The sequence below is a fragment of the Dama dama genome, chromosome 13 (genome assembly GCF_033118175.1).
Source record: "Dama dama isolate Ldn47 chromosome 13, ASM3311817v1, whole genome shotgun sequence".
Lineage (NCBI taxonomy): Eukaryota > Metazoa > Chordata > Mammalia > Artiodactyla > Cervidae > Dama > Dama dama.
The window spans coordinates 37,945,284-37,965,243 of record NC_083693.1 but is presented as its reverse complement, the minus strand read 5'-3'; the positions used below and the strand labels follow the sequence as shown (position 1 = coordinate 37,965,243).

The 19,960-nt window shown below is 38.3% G+C and overlaps 1 protein-coding gene and 1 non-coding gene across 2 annotated transcripts in view; one reads left to right on the top strand and one right to left on the bottom strand.

Annotated features, from left to right (window-relative positions):
* Positions 1 to 19,960, top strand: part of CHRNA7 (cholinergic receptor nicotinic alpha 7 subunit) — a 140,693-nt gene that overhangs the window by 77,652 nt on the left and 43,081 nt on the right. The window lies entirely within an intron of this gene.
* Positions 17,734 to 17,839, bottom strand: LOC133068549 (U6 spliceosomal RNA). Its single transcript, XR_009695528.1, has one exon. It is a non-coding gene; the product is annotated as a U6 spliceosomal RNA (small nuclear RNA).

The following is a 19,960-nucleotide window of genomic DNA, read 5'->3' as shown; positions in this document are numbered from 1 at the left end:
GGGCTTTTCTGGTACATGAATTATACGCAATGAATGATACGCATTCCTTAGTTAGATGCACAAAGGTACAACATTTTCAAATAGCACAAGTGAATCAATGTGTTGAATATCTGAGTAGCTAACAGAGGAAAAGAAATGGTAATAGCTTCCAAACCACTAGACACAAAATAAGAAATAAAAAATTGTCAGTGCATCTAATGCATGAATAGAAAAATAAGCAATATCAATAGTAAAAAGATAACTTACAGAATAGCAGAAAGTAAAACAATCACTAATTAGAAAAATGCAAGTAGATTTAAGTCCCATAACAATTCCCAAAACAAAATAGACTTTCTAATTGATTGAAAGCAAACAAACAAAAACCAACTCTATGACATGTTCATAAGATAGATTTTAATCAAAATGATTGAGCAGAATGAAAATAAAGCTATCAAAGAAGGTATATCTGTAAAATGCCACAGAAAGATAGCAGATATAGCAGTTCAGGACCACATTGTTTTCTCAGTAAACTTGCCTTTAATCAATACAAAAGATACTCATTTTATTCCTTTTCTTGTCCTCTGTCTTTAGTTTTTATTTGTTGAATAAGAATACTGCTAAATCTGATATCTTTTCAAGGCTAAAACAAAAACGTACACGTTTATAAAAATGGGAATTCCAAATGAAAATCTAGTTCTTTGAAAACATCTAAAAAGTGAATGAATGAAAGAACATATACATAAATTGAACACCTGATGGTAGCAGGTGATATTGTAGGGAAATAAAAATTACTAAATATGGCTAAGAAGTATAAAATCAGAATAGACTTAAAATACATAAAATTGGAAATGTTTGGAAAATATTTAAATTTTAAAAAGTACATTTTTACATAGCATCAAGGAATAGATAAATATATGTTGAATAAATTATTTTGGACCATGGATTAAAAAATGGAAAATTTATAAAGCTAATACATATTAAGGTAGCATGGTGAAGACATCTCAACAGAAGGCAACAGCTGACAGATCTTACATGTAAATAAGAATGCAGATACCCTAAAAGAATATAACCAGATGAATTCCAGCAGCACGCTGAATGAAAAATATCACATAATTTTTATCCCAGGTAGGCAAGGATGGATTAATTTGGTAGGTTTAGTAACAGTTCATGTTAGTTTGTATCCATGTTGAAAAAAGGAAACAAATTAACAGAGTCAGAAAAACAATATTAATTTCAGCTCTGATTCTTCATGGAACACATTATAAGGCAAGACTAAAAGGAAACTTTAATGACTGTATAAATACAATCCATAAGAAAACTGCAGCAAACATAAACTTGCAGTTGAGAAGTTAGATCCACGTCCAAGTCAAACAGAAAGCAAAGGTAGCAGATACCTCTTCTGTCAGCGCTCTGCTGGAGGGTGTAGCCAGAGCACGGACAAGAAAAAATGAAAAATAAGAGATCTAAATATAGCAGGAAGACACAACGGCTGCCTGTTACTTCTAGTTGATTATTGGCTTAAAAATAGATTCTGCTGACAGACTTGGAACTAAGTAGAGTTGAGTAAGGAAGATGAAATAATAGCTACACATCAGTGACTAACAGGGAAGCAAAATGGAAAACAGTGAGGAGGATAACCGTGAAATACTGAGGGTAAATCTGGGACAAATGCACCAGCCCATGAGAGCTGAATTTAGCAGTTGTTCTGTCTCTGTTAAGATTATGTACTTGCTTCCTTGTCTAACATGAATATATAGTAAGTCTATGAATTTCATCCATCTTTGCCTATCTGGGATTAAAAACTCACCAGAGCACATAAGAAAAGTGAAAATGTTAGTTGCTCTGTCGTGTCCGACTCTATTATATCCTGTGATTATATATAGCCAACCAGGCTCCTCTGTCCAGGCGCCTCTTGCCTCTGTCCAGGCAAGAATACCAGAGTGGGTAGCCATTCTCTTCTCTAGGGTATCTTCCCAACCCACAGAACGAACTGGGGTCTGCTACTTTGTAGGCAGACTCTTCAGCATCTGAGCTGTCACACCTAAAAGAGTATATAACCAGAAGCACCATTGCTGCAGGGAGGTTCCAGGGCCAGGATCTAGAACCTAGAACCGCTCTGCCCCCGTGCTAGTAATATCTGCAGTCCTCCTGCAGCAGGTCAGAAGGTTCATGAGGAGACAGACAGTGAGCTTTAAAAATTCCCAGGCTGCTCAGAGCTTTCTTTGGGGTAGTCCTCTGAGTCCTTGCAGCCAATATGGGTACTCTCGATTCTCCTACTCATTTAGACTTTTCTGATTTGATTTTCTGACTTCTGCTCTGCCTAAGAAGCTTCTAAGTACTTGTTAGCAGTGAGGGCTTCATCTCTACCTCCCCACCCCTCCCAGGGTAGGCTACAGCAGATGTGGAGTACAGCTCAGGAATATGCTACTAAGTGGCCCATGGACCAAAGTTTGATAGATTCTGACCTGCGGGGCATGAATACTCAAGATATACTTGCATATCTTTAATTAGGTGGAAACTAGGAGGAATTTGGGGGTTTGATATCAGGAATTTCAGCCCATACAATAACCTTAATTAAATTCTTGTCTCTCTCTCTCGCTGTCTAGAGAGAGAGACAAACTGAATGATGAAGGATGCTTACATTATTGGTGGCCAATGACGAAAGAACAAATGGGACTTAATTCTAACCATCTGAGTGCTTCTCCCTGATACATACCTGGGTATTGCTTTTCATCTCTCCAGGATGCAGTAGTTTCAGAGAACTTTAGTGAATTATTACAGGATTCCCTATCCACTCTGTAATCAACAGGCAAGATGTGTTATGACTATAACAAAGTTCCTTTGATGTTCTTAGTAAACAGAACACAGAATGGGCTCCATTTTATAGACTTCCAGTAAAGAAAGTGAAAGTGTTAGTCACTCAGTCATGCCCAACTCTTTGCGACCCCATGGACTGCAGCCCACCAGGTTCCTCTGCCCATGGGATTTTCCAGGAAAGGATACTGGAATGCGTTGCCATTTCCTTCTCCAGGGGATCTTCCTGACCTAGGGATTGAACCCGGGTCTCCTGCAGTGCAGGCAGATTCTTTACCTACTGATCTATGAGAGAAGCCCTAGACTTCCAGTGAGTGCCTCTAAAGACTTGTGGCAGGTGGCCTCTTCCCGGCTTTCCAGAGGACGTTGTGATTTTCTTTTTGTCTTGGCTTTGTTGACTCTTTACCTCACTTAATGTAAAAACCAACTTCAGACTGAGGGCAAGAAAAAAAAAGTCTTCATGGTTCAAAAGACTAGTATCAATAGCCATTACAAAGTCTAATTGCTTCATTTCCATCCCCCTCTTCCCTCAATAGTGGTGTCATTTTACATACACAAACACACACACACATACACACACGGGAGTTGGGGATGGACAGGGAGGCCTGGCATGATGCAGTCCATGGGGTCTCAAAGAGTTGGCCACAACTGAGCGATTGAACTGAACTGAATTGATGCATATATAATTATGGCATTTCAGTAATATTATATAAATGAACTGTTAACCTTTTGAGAGTGGCTAAATAACATTCCATAGTATAGATGTACAACATATGTTTAAATATCCATTCATTGAGGGACATTTGTGGTGTTTACAGTTTTAAGCTATTGTAAACGTAGCTACTATGAACATTCATGTACAGGTTTTTATGTGAACATAAGTTTTTATTTCTCTGATATAAATTAGACAAGATTACAGTTGCTGGGTTGTATAATTCATAGCTGTTTAGTTTTATAGGAAACTACTTATCCATTTCAGTAGGCCTATACCATTTACATTCTCCTCAGAAATACATGACTCAGCTATACTGTATCTTCACAAGGATTTGATGTTATCATTATTTATTACTTTGGTCATTCTCATAGGTATGTAGTAATATTGTGGTTTTAGTTTGCATTTCCACAATGACTAGTGATGGGAAAATGTTGAACATTTTCCTATGTGTTTATTAGGTATGCATATCCTCTTTAATCAAGTATCTGTTCATTTATTTTGCCTTTTTTCTAATTTTATCATTGTTGATTTTACTTATTTTTACTCTTGCATTTTGATAATTCTTTATATATTATATTCTGATATGACTCTAGTTGAATATCTGTTGAAAATACTTTTTATTCTTCTGTAGCTTGTCTTGTTACAGTCTTAACTGGATTTTTCACAGAGTAACATTTCAAATATTTTTATTTAAATGACTCTTCTTGATGGATTGTATTTAGGTATCAAGTCTAAGAAATCTTAGCCTACACCTATATCCTGAAGATTCTCTCCTGTTTCCTTCTGTGTTTTATAGTTAAGGATTTCATATAAGTCTGTGATTCATTTTGAGTTAATTTTTGTGAATTCTTGTATAATGTGTGAGACTTCATTCAGAATTCTTTCTGCCTATGGTTTTCCAGGTTGTCCAGCTCCTTTCTTTGAAAAGGTTATAATATTCCTCCTTTGAATTGCCTTAAGTCTTTGTCAAAGTCAGTTGGGCATATCTGTGTGGGTGTGCTGTTAGGTTCTCTGTTCTGTTCTTTTGATCTGTGTCCCTTCATCAACTGGTGTGATGTTGTCTTGCTTCCTTTAGTTTTAAGTAATGTTTAACATTAAGTAGTGTTTTTCCTCTCAGTTTATTCTTATTTTTCAAAATTGTTTTAGCTCTTTTAGTTCCTTTGCCTATGTCTCTATAAATTCAGTGACCTTGTCTATGTCTACAAAAAACCTTACCGGAAATTTGATAGCCACTTTGTTAAACCTACAGATTATTTGGGGGAGAATTGGTATACTATGTTGCCTCTCCCAATGTGTGATTGTGGTTTAACTCTATGATTTTTTTTCATGGGTATTTTGTAATTTTCAGCATACAGTTTCTATAAATGTTTTGTTAAATTTATATTTAAGAGTTTCATTTAATTATAGCAGTTTATAGTATAGCATTTTCAGTTTCCATGGTTGCTTGTAGACATCAGTTCAATTCAGTTCAGTCACTCAGACTCTTTGCAACCCCATAGACTGCAGCATGCTAGGCCTCCCTGTCCATCACCAACTCCCGGAGTTTACTCAAACCCATGTCCATTGGGTCGGTGATGCCATCCAACTGTCTCATCCTCTGTCGTCCCCTTCTCCTCTCACCTTCAATGTTTCCCAGCATCAGGGTCTTTTCAAATGAGTCAGCTCTTCTCATCAAGTGGCCAAAGTATTGGAGTTTCAGCTTCAACAGCAGTCCTTCCAATGAACATTCAGGACTGATTTCCTTTAGGATGGACTGGCTGGATTTCTTTGCAGTCCAAGGGACTCTCAAAAGTCTTCTCCAACACCACAGTTCAAAAGCATCAATTCTTCTGCACTCAGCTTTCTTTATAGTCCAGCTCTCACATCCATATATGACCACTGGAAAAACCATAGCTTTGACTAGATGGACCTTTGTTGGCAAAGTAATGGCTCTGCTTTTTAATATGCTGTCTAGGTTGGTCATAACTTTTCTTCCAAAGAGTAAGCATCTTTTTATTTCATGGCTGCAGTCACCATCTGCAGTGATTTTAGAGCCCCCAAAAATAATGTCTGACACTGTTTCCACGGTTTCTCCATCTGTTTGCCATGAAGTGATGGAACCAGATTCCATGATCCTTGTTTTCTGAATGTTGAGCTTTAAGCCAACTTTTTCACCCTCTTCTTTCACTTTCATCAAGAGGTTCTTTAGTTCTTCTTCACTTTCTGCCATAAGGGTGGTGTCATCTGCATATCTGAGGTTATTACTGTTTCTTCCAGCAATCTTGATTCCAGCTTGTGCTTCCTCCAGCCCAGCGTTTCTCATGATGTACTCTGCATATAAGTTAAATAAGCATGGTGACAATATACAGCCTTGAAGTATTCCTTTTCCTATTTGGAACCAGTCTATTAATTTTGGGTATACATTATAATCTGACATCTGTATACACTTCAAAGTGATGACCACTACAAGTGTAGTTACCATCCACCACCATATAGTTGACCCACTTCACTTATTTTACGCATCCCCCAAACCCTCTTCCTATTTGATAACCACTAATCTGATCTCTGTACCTATGAGTTTGTATTTGCTTTATTTTGCACCATTATTAGTTTTTTTAGATTCCACACATAAGTGAAATCATACAGTATTTGTTTGACTTATTTCACCTTCAGGGTCCATCCATATTGTTGCAAATGGCAGGATTTCATTCTTTTTGAGGACTGAGTAGTATTCCATTGTATGGGTGTGTCTTCTTTATCCATTCTCCATCAGTGGACACTTAGGTTGCTATGATATCTTGGTTATTGTAAATTATGCTGCAGTGAACACAGAAGTGACTGTATCTAATCAGATTAGTGTTCTTGGGTTATTTGAATAAATGACCAGAAATAAAATAGCTGGACCATATGGTAGTTCTAGTCTTATTTTTTAAAAGAGTTTCCTTACTGCTTTCCATAGTGGCTGTACCAATTTATAGTCCCACCAACAGTGTAAGAAGATTGCCTTTCACCCATATCATTTCCAGCATTAGTTATTTCTTCTCCTTTGGATGATGGCCATTCTGGCAGATGTGAGAGGATATGTCTTTGTGGTTTTGATTTGCATTTCCCTAATAATTAGTGATGCTGCACATTTTTTTTTCATGTTCCTGTTGGCCATTTCTATGTCTTCCTTGGAAAAATATCTATTCAGATCCACTGCCTATTTTTGATTGCATTGTTTTGTTATCATTGATTGTGTGAGGTCTTTTTTTTAAATTTTAAATTATTTTTTAATTGGTGGAAAATTGCTTTACAATTTTGTATTGGCTTCTGCCATACAACAACATGAATCAGTCATAATTGTGTGTGTATGTGTGTGTGTGTATATACATATATATGTGTGTGTGTGTGTGTGTGTATGTATACATACTTTTTCCCCTTCTGTTTGCCATAAAGTGATGGGATATATCCCATCCCAGAAGGGGAAAAAGTAGATGCAGTGACAGATTTTATTTTCTTGGGCTCCAAAATCACTGTGGACTGTGATTACAGCCATGAAATTAAAAGATGCTTGCTCCTTGAAAGGAAAGCTATAACCAACTTACACAGTTTATTAAAAAACAGAGATATCACTTTGCCAATGAAGCTCCATATATTCAAAGCAATGTTTTTTTCCGGTAGTCTTATATCAATATGAGCATTTGACCATAAAGAAGGATGAACACTGAAGAATTGATGCGTCCAAATTGTGGTGCTTGAGAAGACTCTTGACAGTCCCTTGGACTGCAAGATCAGCCCTATGGAGATCAACCCTTAATATTCATTGGAAGGACTGATGCTGACGATGAAGCTCTAATACTTTGGCCACGTAATATGAAAGGCCAACCCATTGGAAAAGACCCTGATGTTGGCAAAGATTGAAGGCAGAAGAGAAGGAGGGCAGCAGAGGATGAGGTGGTTAGATAGCATCATTGACACAATAGACATGAATTTGAACAAACTCTAGGAGATGGTGGAGAACAGAGGAGACTGGCATGCTGCAGTCCATGGGTCACCATGAGTAGGACACGACTTAGTGACTGAACAAAAAGTAATAAGAATATTACCCTTTGATGTCAGTTGTCCTCACCACACAGTGTGCTCCAGTCAGTCTGTCTACTCAGAAAACCCTCCAGTATTTATTGTACGGTTTCTGGACCTGCTGTGGGCACTGTGGGGTCATCTCCTACTCAGATCTGGCTGTACTCCAGCTTGCTCACGAGGTTCACAATTGCCCTCAAAGTCCACAGTCTCAAGCTAGTTGTGGGGATAATCCACTGCACCTGCTGCTGCAAGAGTGAATTCCCTTCCTCTTCTTGGTCACACAGCCCCTCGGGGCTCCGCTTTTGTTTTGGCCCCACCCCTCTGGTGTCTGTTCCCTTACCAGACAAGAGAGGGCAAAGGCTGAGGCTTATTAGGACTCACTTGCTCAGTTGGACTGGGGAGAGGGAGGGATAAGATAGCCACCATTGGGATGTTCTGGGAGTGCCTCAGGTGATAGAGGCCTGCTGAATGTTGCTACAGGCTCTCCCAATGAATTGGCCTTGGGTCATGGGTCCCTAGGAAGAGCCAAGATGCAAAGGCTCCCTGAAAGTTGTGGGGAGTGACCTGCCCCTGTGTACAGCTTGGCAGCTGCTGAGGTGGCCATCATGCCCACCTCTGCAGTCACAGACCACAGCCACCTCATCCCTCCTACAGAACTCTCAAAGTGGTGGTGGGGGCTGGTCCTGTGGTCTGGGAGTACATGGAGTTAGAGGGTTCCTGGGACAGTCATCTCTTGCCTCGCTGGCAGACCCAGGTTTTCCCCTGGACTCCCTTGGCTATGTTGTATTAACTTCCTCAGAGTATCTCCACAATTGTCAACCCCATTCCTCTCCCTGGAGTCCAACCCCTGAAGGAAAGTCTGAGCCTCATCACCCAGCCCATATTCGCCATTTGAGTGTGCAAACAGCTTCTTGGCTGAGAAGTGCTGGTCAACTTTGATTTCTTACTGAATTCTCTCTGCTTTGTCTTGCATGCACTTATTGCTGTTTTCCTCTCTGAGGTTCTGTATCTCCTTCCTGTCCCTGTCCCTGAGGAAGTTTCCAAGTATACAGAAACTTTTCCACCTTCACAGCTCCCTCCCCAAGGTATCCATTTTGCCTCTTTATTTTCTTACTGCCTTTTCCCTACTGCTTTATATGGAGTTTAGCTTGCCTTTTTGGAAGTCTGAGGTCTTTTGCCAGCTTTCAGCAGGTGTTCTGTAGGAGTTGTTCCACATGCAGATGTATTTTTGATGTATTTGTGGAGGAAAATGATCTCCATGTCTTACTTCTCTGCCATCTTCTGTGTGAGTTCTTTATATATTTTTGATATCAACTCCATATCAAATATATAATTTACAAATATCTATTTGCATTCAGGAGGTTGCCTTTTTATTTAGATGGTAATTTTCTTTGCTCTTCAGAAACTTTTTAGTTTGATGTAGTCCTTTGTGACCCTATGGACTGTAGCCCACTGGTGGCCGCTAGTGGTAAAGAACCTGCCTGCCAGTGCAGGAGACGTAAGAGATGAGGGTTTACTTCCTGGGTTGAGAAGATCCCTTGGAGGAGGAAATGGCAACCTACTCCAGTATCCTTGCCTGGGGAATCCCATGGTCGGGTGAACTTGGCAGGCTACAGTTCGTAGGGTCACAAAGAGTTAGACACAACTGAAGCCACTTAGCGCACACACAGATGGTGTAAAATAGTGGACTAGTTTCATTGTTTTGCATGTGTCTGTCAAGTTTTTCCACCATTTCTCTAATAGACTATTATTTCTCCATTATATGTTGTTTGCTCCTCTGTTGTAAATTAATTGTCCATATATGTCTGAGTATATTTTGGGGCTCTCAATTCTGTTCCGTTGACTTGTGTGTTTGTTTATGTGCCAGTACCATACAGTTTTGATCACTATAGCTTTGTATTGTAGTTTGAAATCAAGGTGCATGGTACCTCCAGCTTTCTTCTTCTTTGTCAAGATTGTTTTGGTTATCCATGATTATTCATGATGGAAACTTAAGTTACATCTATATAGTATCATGTCATCTGTAAGTAGTAACAGTTTTACTTTGTTCTTTCTGATTTGAATGCCTTTCATTTCTTTTTCTTCCCTAATTGCTTTAGCTTAGGACATCTGAAACTGTGCTGAATAAAAGTGGCAAGAAAGGATGTCCTTATCCTGTTACTGATCTTAGGGGAAAATCTTTTGGCTTTTCACCATTGAGTATGATGTTAGCTGTGGGTTTGTCATATGTGGACTTTATTGAGTTGGGGAATATTACATCTGTGGCCACTTTGTTGAGAATTTTTATCATCAGTAGTTGTTGAATTGTGTCAGATTCTTGTTCTGCGTCTATTGAGGTGATCATTGCTTTTTATTCTTCATTTTGATGTATCACATTGATTGATACATGGATTTGAACTGTTCTTTCATCCTTGGAATAAATCTCACTTGGTTATCATATATGATCTTTTTAATGTATTGTTTGATTAGATTTGCTAATATTTTATTGAGGATATTTACATACATGTTTATCAGGTATATTGGCCTTTATTTTTTTTCTGTCATGCCCTCATATGGTTTTGGTATCACAGTAATGCTGCCTGTGTAAAATATATGTGGAAAGTTTCTCTTCTCTTCAGTTTTTGAAGAGTTTGAGAAAGATGGATATTAAATTTTCTTTAAATACTCTGTGCAATTAGCCAGTGAACCATCTGGTCCTGGGTTTTATATTGTATTTTTTTATTACTGTTTTAGTCTTTTTGCTATTGATTGGTCTATTCAGATTTTCTATATCATTAAGATTCAGTGTTGGAAGTTATCATGTTTCTGTGAATTTATCCCTTCTAGATTATCCAACTTGTTGGCACATAATTGTTTGTTGGATCTCTTATGATCCTTTATATTTCTGAGGTTGTAGCATTTTTTGTTTCATTTCTGATTTATTTATTTGAGTCCTCTGTCTTTTTTTCTGGTTACTCTAGCTAAACGTTTGTTAATTTTGTTTATCTTTTCAAAGAACCAGGTCTTCATTTCATTGATCTTTTCTACTAGTTTTTTCTCTATTCCTTTCATATCTGCCCTAAGCTGTATTATTACTTCTCTTCTACTAATTCTGAGCCTTGTTTGCTCTTCTTTTCCTAGTCCCATTACGTGTAAAGTTAGATTACTTTGGATAAATTTTTCTTGTTTTATGAGGCAAGCCTGTATTGATGTGAACTTTTAAAGTTGCTTTCAGTTCAGTTCCATCATGCAGTCATGTCTGATTCTTTGCCACCCTGTGGACTACAGCTCGCCAGGCCTCCCTGTCCATCACCAACTCCCAGAGCTTGCTCAAACTCATGTCCATTGGGTCGGTGATGCCATCCAACTATCTCATCCTCTGTTGTTCCCCTCTCCTCCTGTCTTCTATCTTTCCCGGTATCAGGGTCTTTTCCAATGAGTCAGTTCTTCACATCCAGTGGCCAAAGTATTGGAGCTTCAGCCTCAGCATCTGTCCTTCCATTGAATATTCAGGACTGATTTCTTTGGATTGACTGGTTTGATCTCGTTGTTGTTCAAGGGATCTCAAGAGTCTTTTCCAGCACCACAGTTCAAAAGCATCAATTCTTAGGCACTCAGCTTTCTTTATGGTCCAACTCACATCCATACATGACTATTGGAAAAATCATAGCTTTGACTATATAGACCTTTGTTGGTAAAGTAATGTCTCTGCTTTTTAATATGCTGTCTAGGGTTGTCATAGCTTTTCCTCCAAGGAACAGACATCTTTTAATTTCATGGCTGCAGTCACCATCTGCAGTGATTTTGGAGCCCAAGAACATAAAGTCTCTCATTGTTTCCCCTCTTTGCCTTGAAGTGACGGGACTGGATGCCTTGATCTTAGTTTTTTGAATGTTGAATTTTAAGTCAGCTTTTTCACTCTCCCCTTTCACTTTCATCAAATGGCTCTTTAGTTACTCTTTGCTTTCTGCCTTAAGAGTAGTGTCATCTGCATATCTTGAGGTTATTAATATTTCTCCTGGCTGTCTTTTTATTCCAGCTTGTGATTCATCCAGTCCAGCATTTCACATGATGTACTCTGCATATGAGTTAAATAAACAAGGTGACAATATACAGCCTTGACATACTCCTTTCCCAATTTGGAATCAGTCTGTTGCCCATGTCCGGTTCTAACTCTTGCTTCTTGACCTGAATACAGATTTCTCGAAACGCAGATCAGGTGGTCTGGTATTCCCATCTCTTGAAGAATTTTCCACAGTTTGTAATGATCCACACAAAGGCTTTAGCATAGTCAATGAAGCAGAAGTAGATGTTTTTCTGGAATTCTCTGGCTTTTCCTATGATCCAACAGATGTTGGCAATTTGATCTCTGGTTCCTCTGCCTTTTCTGAATCCAGCTTCAACATCTGGACATTCTTAGTTCATGTACAATGAAGCCTAGCTTGGAGAATTTTGAGCATTACTTTGCTAGTGTATGAGATGAATGCAATTGTGTGGTGGCTTGAACATTCTTTTGCTTTGCCTTTCTTTGGGATTGGAATGAAAACTGACCTTTCCAGTCCTGTGGCCATTGCTGAGTTTTCCAAATTTGCTGGCATATTAAGCACAGCACTTTCACAGCATCATCTTTTAGGATTTGAAATAGTTTAGCTGGAATTCCATCACCTCCACTAGCTTTGTTCATAGTGATGCTTCCTAATGCCAACTTGACTTCACACTCCAGGATGTCTGGCTCTAGGTGAATGATCACATCATCATGGTTATCTGGGTCATTAAGATCTTTTTTGTATAGTTCTTCTGTGTATTCTCTCCACCTCTTCTTAATATCTTCTGCTTCTGTTACGTCCTTGCTATTTCTGTCCTTTATAGTGCCCATCTTTGCATGAAATATTCCCTTGGTATTTTTAATTTTCTTGAAGAGATCTCTAGTCTTTCCCATTCTATTGTTTTCTTCTATTTCTTTGCATTGATCACTTAGGAGGGCTTTCTTATCTCTCTTTGCTATTGTTTGGATCTCTGCATTCAGATAGATGTGTCTTTGCTTTTCTCCTTTGCTTTTTGCTTCTCTTCTTTTCTCAGCTGCTTGTAAGGCCTTCTCAGACAACCATTTTGCCTTTTTGCATGTCTTCTTGGGGATGGTTTTGATCACCACCTCCTGTACAGTGTTATGAACCTCTGTCCATAGTTCTTCCGGAACTCTATCAGATCTAATCCCTTGAATCTATTTGTCACTTCCACTGTAAAATTGTAAGGGATTTGATTTAGGTCATACCTGAATGGTCTAGTGGGTTTCTCTACCTTCTTCAGTTTAAGTCTGAATTTTACAATAACGAATTCATGATCTGAGCCACAGTCAGCTCCTGGTCTTGTTTTTGTTGACTCTATGGAGCTTCTCCACCTTTGCCTGCGAAGAATATAATCAATCTAATTTCGATATTGACCATCTGGTGATGTCCATGTGTAGAGTAGTCTTTTTACTGTATCCCATAGATTTTAGCATGTCATATTTCTATTTCATTTCTCTCTAGATAATTTTTGATTTCATTGATGACCCATTGGTTGCTCAGTAGCAACCCTATTATTACATAATGCCCTTCGCTGCCTTTTATTTCACTGTTAGTTTTAAATGCCATTTTGTCTGATGTGAGTGTAGCTACTCCAGCTTTCTTTTCCTTTCCCTTTGCATGGAGTATCTGTTTCCATCTCTCCAGTTTTTGTCTATGTGTGTCCTTTCCTCTGAACTGAGCCTCTTGTAAGCAGCCTGTGTTTTGGTCTTTTTTTTTTTTTTTGGTCCATTCATCCACTCTGTGTATTCTGATTGATAAATTTAGTCCAGTTACATTTAAAGTAAGTATCAATAGTATGTATTTGTTGCCATACTATGAGGTCATAGATAACATCCTATACAATTAGGCTGTTTTAAGTTGGCAGCAACTTAAATTTGAATACATTCCACAACTTTATCCTTTTGATACTCCCCCATGTTTTATTCCTGGGCTAGGAAGATTCCCCTGGAGGAGGAAATGGCAACCCACTTCAGTATTGTTGCCTGAAAAATCTCAAGGACCGAGGAACCTGTGGGCTACAATCCATGGGGTCACAAAGAGCCAGACACAACTGAGTGACTAAACAGAGCAAGCCCCATATTTTATACTTTCAGTGACTCACTTTAAATCTCTTTATTTTATGCACCCCTTAAGTAATTATTTTAATTTTAGTTAATTTTATTGCTTTTGTCTTTTGACCTTCCTGCTTGTTTTATAAGGGACTAGTTCACTGTGTTTATCATATGTTAACCTTTTCAGTGAGATTTTTACTTTTTTATGCTTTCTTATTATTAATTATGCCATTTCCTTTTCTCTTTTCAGCTTAAAAAGTCCCTTTAACATTTCTTGTTGGGTTGGTTTAGTGATGATGAACTTCTTTAGCTTTAATTATCTTGGAATATCTTGATCTCTTCTTCAGTTCTGAATGATAAACTTTCTAGGCAGAGAATCATGGCTAGAATTTTTTTTTTTTTTTTTACTTTCAGCACTGTTAGTATATCATGCCACTCCCTTCTGGTCTGTACAGTTTCTGCTGAGAAATCTACTGATAGACCTCTTGTATGTTACCTTGTTTTTCTCTTTCTCCCTTTAGAATTTCCTCTTTATCCTTAACATTAATTGTTTTAATTGTAGTATGTCTTGGTGTGTGTGTCTATAGATTCATCTTATTTGAAATCATCTGCACTTCTCTGGATGTCTATTTCCTTTCACAGATTGGGGAAGTTTTCAGCCACTATTTCTTCAAATAATTTTTCTGGTCCTTTTTCTTTATCCTCTCCATCTGGAACCTCTATAATGCAAATTGCTCTTCTGCTTGATGTTATCTCAAAGCCCCCTTAGGTATCTTCACTTTTTTTTTTTTTTTTCCAGTGGGTTTTGTCATACATTGATATGAATCAGCCATGGATTTACATGTATTCCCAATCCCGATCCCCCCTCCCACCTCCCTCTCCACCCGATTCCTCTGGGTCTTCCCAGTGCACCAGGCCGGAGCACTTGTCTCGTGCATCCCACCTGGGCTGGTGATCTGTTTCACCATAGATAGTATACATGCTGTTCTTTTGAAATATCCCACCCTCACATTCTCCCACAAAGTTCAAAAGTCTGTTCTGTATTTCTGTGTCTCTTTTTCTGTTCTGCATATAGGGTTATCGTTATCACCTTTCTAAATTCCATATACATGTGTCAGTATGCTGTAATGTTCTTTATCTTTCTGGCTTACTTCACTCTGTATAATGGGCTCCAGCTTCATCCATCTCATTAGGACTGGTTCAAATGAATTCTTTTTAATGGCTGAGTAATATTCCATGGTGTATATGTACCACAGCTTCCTTATCCATTCATCTGCTGATGGGCATCTAGGTTGCTTCCATGTCCTGGCTATTATAAACAGTGCTGCGATGAACATTGGGGTGCACGTGTCTCTTTCAGATCTGGTTTCCTCAGTGTGTATGCCCAGAAGTGGGATTGCTGGGTCATATGGCAGTTCTATGTCCAGTTTTTTAAGAAATCTCCACACTGTTCTCCATAGTGGCTGTACTAGTTTGCATTCCCACCAACAGTGTAAGAGGGTTCCCTTTTCTCCACACCCTCTCCAGCATTTATTGCTTGTAGACTTTTGGATAGCAGCCATCCTGACTGGCGTGTAATGGTACCTCATTGTGGTTTTGATTTGCATTTCTCTAATAATGAGTGATGTTGAGCATCTTTTCATGTGTTTGTTAGCCATCTCTATGTCTTCTTTGGAGAAATGTCTGTTTAGTTCTTTGGCCCATTTTTTGATTGGGTCATTTATTTTTCTGGAATTGAGCTGCAGGAGTTGCTTGTATATTTTTGAGATTAATCCTTTGTCTGTTTCTTCATTTGCTATTATTTTCTCCCAATCTGAGGGCTGTCTTTTCACCTTACTTATAGTTTCCTTTGTAGTGCAAAAGCTTTTAAGTTTCATTAGGTCCCATTTGTTTAGTTTTGCTTTTATTTCCAATATTCTGGGAGGTGGGTCATAGAGGATCTTGCTTTGATTTATGTCGGAGAGTATTTTGCCTATGTTCTCCTCTAGGAGTTTTATAGTTTCTGGTCTTACATTTAGATCTTTAATCCATTTTGAGTTTATTTTTGTGTATGGTGTTAGAAAGTGTTCTAGTTTCATTCTTTTACAAGTGGTTGACCAGTTTTCCCAGCACCACTTGTTAAAGAGGTTGTCTTTTTTCCATTGTATATCCTTGCAAGGATATAAAATTAACACACAGAAATCCCTTGCATTCCTATATACTAACAATGAAAAAACAGACAGAGAAATTAAGGAAACAATACCATTCACCATTGCAACAAAAAGAATAAAATACTTAGGAGTATATCTACCTAAAGAAACAAAGGACCTATACATAGAAAACTATAAAACACTGATGAAAGAAATCAAAGAGGACACAAACAGATGGAGAAACATACCGTGTTCATGGATTGGAAGAATTAATATTGTCAAAATGGCTATTCTACCCAAAGCAGTCTATAGATTCAATGCAATCCCTATCAAGCTACCAACGGTATTTTTCACAGAACTGGACCAAAGAATTTCACAATTTGTATGGAAATACAAAAAACCTTGAATAGCCAAAGTAATCTTGAGAAAGAAGAATGGAGCTGGAGGAATCAACCTGCCTGACTTCAGACTCTACTACAAAGCCACAGTCATCAAGACAGTATGGTACTGGCACAAAGACAGAAATATAGATCAATGGAACAGAATAGAAAGCCCAGAGATAAATCCACGAACCTATGGACACCTTATCTTTGACAAAGGAGGCAAGGTATCTTCACTTTTTAAGTTCTTTTTCATTTTACTGTTCTGTCTGGATGAGTTCAATCATTTTATCTTCCAGTTTGCTTATTTGTTCTTCTAGCTCATCCAGTCTGCTCTGGTGAACTCCTCTAGTGTATCTTTCAGTTTAGGTGTAACTTTTATTTGGTACTTTCTTATATTTTCTATCTCTGTGGACATTCTCACTGTGCCCATCCATTTATTTCCTGATTTTGGTGATCATCTATATAACCATTACTGTTAACTCTTTATCGGATAGAGTGCTTATTTCCACTTTATTTAGTTATTTTTGAGATGTTGTCTTATTCTTCCCATTGGAGCATATTCCTCTGTCTCCTTATTTTTCTTAATTCTCTGTGTTTGTTTCTGTCTATTAGGTGAATCAGCTATCCTTCCCAGTCTTGAAGGAGTGACCTTATTTAGGAAATGCCCTGTGGGGCTCAGAGGTGCATTTCTGCTTGGCCACTAGAGCCAGGCATTTAGGTGCCCTCTATGTGACCTGCATGCACCCCACTTTCTTGTGGGGCCATAGCTGCTTCTGTGGCAGGCTAGTGAGCTGGGCTGACCCCCCAGATGGCTGAGGGACATAGGCTGGGTGCCCTGCTGTGCAGGTGGATGAGGCACACCCTCCAGGCTGGCTTTGAGACCTTCCTGCAAGGGCTGCACCACTGGTAGGCGAGGCTTTCACTTGGCTGATGTGCAGGAGTGGATGGAACTTGCAGCGGGACACACTCACTGGTGCTATAAACTTGGAGAATTTCAAAATGGTGCCTGCTAATTAGCAAGGTACTCTGAAATGGCAAAAATGGTTCCTGCCACTGTCTCCTAGTCCCCCGGGAACATCTGAACCAGTTCCTGCCTCTCTGATGATGCTTCAAGCTTGGTAAGTGGTTTCCCTTGACCTGCAGTACATATGCTTTTTAATCTAGTGTTTTCATGCTGGTTTTGGAGTTGGGTGAGTCTGCATGTGGGCTCTTTAAGAGCAAGTCTTCTATTCTCTCACTTCTCTGGTTCTCCTAGATGCATTCTGTTTCAGCTTTTTAAAAAAATTGAACTGTAGTTGATTTATAGTGTTGTGTTGATTCCAGGTGTATAGCAAAGTGATTCAGATACATATATATATATATTCTTTTTCAGATTATTTTCCGTTAAAGGTTATTACAAGATATTGAGTATAGCTCCCTTTGCTAAACAGTAGTTTTCTTGTGTTTATTTTATATATAGTAGTATGTGTATGTAAATCCCCAAATCCTAATTTATCCCTTCCTTCCCTGTTTGGTAGCCATAAAATTGTTTTCTATGTTGGCGAGTATGTTTCTGTTTTGTGAATAAGCCAAAAAAATAAGGAATGCTTCACAAATTGTGCATCATCCTTGTTCAAGGACCATGCTAATCTTCTCTGTATTGTTCCAGTTTTAGTATATGTGCTGCCAAAGTGAGCACTCTCTTTTGGTTTTTAAAATCAGGTGTTTGCATATATATGGAATTTAGAAAGATGGTAACGATAACCCTATATGCAAAATAGAAAAAGAGACACAGAAGTACAGAACAGACTTTTGAACTCTGTGGGAGAAGGTGAGGGTGGGATGTTTTGAAAGAACAGCATGTATATTATCTATGGTGAAACAGATCACCAGCCCAGGTGGGATGCATGAGACAAGTGCTCGGGCCTGGTGCACTGGGAAGACCCAGAGGAATCGGGTGGAGAGGGAGGTGGGAGGGGGGATCGGGATGGGGAATACGTGTAACTCTATGGCTGATTCATATCAATGTATGACAAAACCCACTGAAATGTTGTGAAGTAATTAGCCTCCAACTAATAAAAAATAAATAAATAAAAAATAAGTAAAATAAAATAAAAAAAATAAAATCAGGTGTTTGGGGGACTCATCTCTCCTGTGCAGGATCTAGGGGTCAAGGTACATGATAAGGAACTGGAGTCCCTTACTCCTCAGAGAAAAGATCAGGACCTTTGTGATCCTTCTCAATTGTGGATCACTGCAGCCAGGATGTGATTTCTTTCTTTCTTGGTGAGACATCTCTGTGCCTGTCTTCACTATTTCAATGCTTTGTTGTAGAGGTGCTGTTCATCCAGGTTCCAGGCCCCTTTATGAGGAGATTATCCCATATGTAGTTGTGGATCTGTTGTGTCTGTAGGAGATGAGTTCAGAATCATCCTATGCCACCATCTCAAACCCTCCTTCACAATTCTTTTTTAATATTGATCTTGGATCTTCTGACTTTGCTCCACTCATGTATTAGTTTTTGGACTTGTGGGGTTTTGTTGTTGCTGTTACAGATTTATTGGGGCTGTCCACATAGTCATGTAAATGATTTCTATCATCCTGTTAACTGCAAATAAGACAGTTTTGTTACTTACTAGTCTGTATGCCTTTATTTCCTCTGCTCTCCTGGTGAGGACTCCAGTATTATTTTGAATAAGACTGTTGAAAGCAGATATCTCTGCCTAGCTCAAGATCTTAGAGGGAAGGCATTCAGTCTTTTTACCATTACACTAGTTGTGGTTTTCTTTCTTCTTCTTCTTCTTTTTTTTTTTTTTTTTGGTAGATGTTCTTTATCAGGCTGAGGAAGTCCCTCTCTAATTCCAGTTTTCTGACAGTTTTCATTCTGCATGAATGTTAAATATTTGTCAGTCCCCCTTTTTTTTGCATCAGTTGATATAAGCATGTGCTTTTTACTGGTTAGCCTGGCAGGCTACAGTCCATGGCGTTGCAGAGTCAGACACGACTGAGCTACTAACACACACATGGTTGATTCAGTGATCAGTTTTGAAATGTTCAACCAGCCTTGCAATCATGGAATAAACCCCACTTGGTTGTGTGTATAATTCTTTATATATGCTGTTGAATTGTATTTGCTTATTTCTTGTTAAGGATTTTTATGTCTGTTTATGAGGGGATGTAGTCTATACATTTCTAGCTTTTTTCTTATTATTTTTTCAGTATCATCTTTGTGGTTTTGTTTTCAGAACAATATTAGCTTCTTAAAATGAGTGGATAGATATTCTCTCATCCTCTACTTTCTGTTACAGAGTTATAGAACTGGTATTAATACGTCTTAATTGTTCAGTAGAATTTTCTAGTGAAATTATCAGGACCTAGTGAATTCTTTTCAGGAATTTTTAAATTATTAATTCAATTTGTTTAATAATTTTGTGACTGTTAAGTTTATTTTCTCTCATTTAAGTTTTAGTAGGCTGTGCTTTTCCAAGGAATTGGTTTATTTCATCTAAAATGTGAAATGCATGTGTGAAGAGTTGTTTGCAACATTCCCTTGTCATTTTTTTGATGTGTATAGGGCTTGTAGTAATATACTCAGATTCATTCCTAATATTGGCTTGTCAATTTAATTGATATTTTCAAAGAAGTAGATTTTTGTTTCATTGACTTTCCCTATTGTTTTTATTTTCTTTCATTGATTTTTCTTCCTATATTTATTATTTCATTCTCTCTACTTTTATAGGTTTATTTTTTGCTTCTTCTTTCTTGTTACTTGAAGAGTGAGCATGGAGTTACAGACTTGAGATTTCTTCTAGTGTAAGCA